Raw genomic sequence first — 2,537 nt, forward strand, 5'->3', positions numbered from 1 at the left:
TTAACAATAAACGAATTAAGTATTCCATCAAATGTCCATGAATGCAACTATCACTAATGTACATATTTATTTTGCCCCACTCTGAATCAAACCTGTTTCTTCTTTCACTAGAAACGTATATAAGCATAATATCCAAAAAACACAAAATAATTAATAATTGCTAAGACCTTTTTATACAAGAATATGCCTAGTAAGAATATATAAATGTTAATATCAAAATATAATTTTTGAGTATAAATTCGTCCACATTTGTTTGAAAATGCCATAACTAGGCGAAACAATTGCCAACATTTTGTTTTTTTTTGTTTTTTTCACAATAAAATAGAATTTAGTAGACTCAAAAAATTAGTGCTTGATTTTAACATTTAATAAATGTATAAATTTAAATGGAATTCCACAAATTAAACGCGAAATAAGATGTGAAAATAAAAAAAAAAAAAATTACTTCGAGAAAATTTTGCATGTATGGCGTGTTGAGCTTAATATAATCATATCAACCCCAATCTAATCTTAACGCGAGCTGATGTTATAAAGTGATAAAAAAGCTTTGAGCTTTAAGCGTTACAAAGCCTTTCTCAAATTATATGAAAAAAAATTTCATCTAAAAGAATTTGTGGGTCAGATGAAATGCTAGGATAAGTACAAAATTGTTATTCGAGAATTTTAATTTTTAAATTTCATTTAAAAATAAACTGTAAAAATAAAATATATTTATTTTTTGAACTAAGTTGTGAAATTTATTGAAAACGTGAAACAATATAAAAACCATTGGATACAATGATATGAATAAATTAATTATATGACAAAAATGTCGGCTTCTGTCACATATTCAATTTCCATTAACTGAATAACTAACCATCACCCCGCTTCCTCGCAGGGGTAGGCAGATAGAATATATCGTCACACCAATCTGTTTTAGGAAATAATGTTCGGCTCTTCATACATTCATACATCTCTTCATACGTACAATTACTAATAGCTCTTATCTGCAATATTACTAAAAACTCTTATCTGCACTCAATAAAGCATAGGGCACTGTATTGAATCGATACAAGATTAATTAAATATTTTATATGTGTTAACATAGTGTTTGTTTAAATTTACGGAATTTCAAGAGATTTCAAAAAAAGTTTTTCTATGTTATTCTTAACATTATCTTATTATTTGTCATTCTACAATAAAATAATTAAATAAAGTGGGATTAAAATACAAATGAGTGAAAGTATTGAAATTTTAATTAAATTCTTCGTTACACATATGTATAAACTATGGCTCGACAATTTTATATAAATTTGTAAATTATTTATGAATTTCCATTTTCAAAGTACATAAACGATATTAAAATATATGAATGAAAAAAATCTAAAATTTTAACTTTATCTCAAATTTTGTATGATTCTACAATTAGGTTCTTAAATAAAGTGGGAATAAAATACAAATGAGTCAAAACTTTTCGATTTTTAAAGAAAGAAATCGTTAGATAAAATATGGCTCCACGGTTAAGCACATTTAAAAATTATTTTCGAATTTCCATTTTCAAATTAGATATTTTGCACATAAACGATATAAAACTACAAGAATTGAACAAAAATCGTGTAAAATTTTAACTTTATCTTAAATTTTCATTTTACAATGAAATATTAAAATAAAGTGGGAATAAAATACAAATGAGAAAGAACTTTTCGAATTTTAAAGACATTCTTCGTTAGATATAATACACTATGGCTCCACGGTTTTAAGCACATGTTTAAATTACTTTCAAATTCCAATATCAATTTTTTATACGTATTATTCAAAACATGTTTCGTAGGGGGCGTAATGTGTCGGATTCGTAGCGCTACGCCGGTCCATAGACTTCTCGGCGTATGAATTCAGTCGTGCCGGAGCCACTGTAGCGGGAACGTCTACGGACGGTCGTAGCGACTGCATTCCAGAGCGCTCCAAACTTTTACTTTAATGAAAATAACTTTTACATTAAATGTTCGTTGAGGAACTTAAAAAAGCGCGTTGTGTCGGTGTTTAAAAACTTTTAAATAGCATAAAAACTTTTTTATTGTGAGATTAATAAAGTTATTCAGTGGATTCACGAGGATTTTCTCTTATTCTAAGTATAATACTAATTTCACAGTTATTTATTTGAATATAAAATATTAAACTAAAATAAAGTGTAAATATAAATATTCCAAAAAATATTTATCGTGTTCTGTTAACCAAAGAGCATATTAATAAACATTTAAGGTAGTTTTTATGTGAGTGCAAACAATAATTTTCTTGTGATAATATGTGTTTTACAAGGCGAAATTTAAAGAGATGAAGGTAAATTATTGTGTGTTTTATATATATATTGTGAATACTTACAATGTACAGGGAGGTGCTTAAAAAAATAATTATGCAGTTATTAATTTGTGTGAAAATAATTCTAAAAAATGTTTATATGCAAAAATTCTCTGTAGCTTATTATATACGGACCACAAAAAAAGAATTCATATCTTAAAACTATGACTTTAGTACCAGCGCGTCTTGAAATAAAAAAAACT

General features: G+C 26.5%; 1 protein-coding gene across 1 annotated transcript in view; it reads left to right on the plus strand.

The window, feature by feature from the left end:
- The first annotated feature begins 1,873 nt into the window (after window positions 1-1,873).
- The window catches only part of LOC148312420 (zwei Ig domain protein zig-8-like), a 101,509-nt gene continuing 100,845 nt past the window's right edge, over window positions 1,874-2,537 (plus strand). Inside the window, exon 1 of the mRNA XM_088277327.1 lies at window positions 1,874-2,316. The gene's annotated coding sequence lies outside the window, so the exon portion shown is untranslated. The remainder of the gene's footprint in view (window positions 2,317-2,537) is intronic.

This window comes from Brachycentrus maculatus, unplaced genomic scaffold (genome assembly GCF_059751285.1).
Source record: "Brachycentrus maculatus isolate JH-2025_06_01 unplaced genomic scaffold, ASM5975128v1 h1tg000041l, whole genome shotgun sequence".
NCBI classification, from domain to species: Eukaryota; Metazoa; Arthropoda; class Insecta; order Trichoptera; family Brachycentridae; genus Brachycentrus; species Brachycentrus maculatus.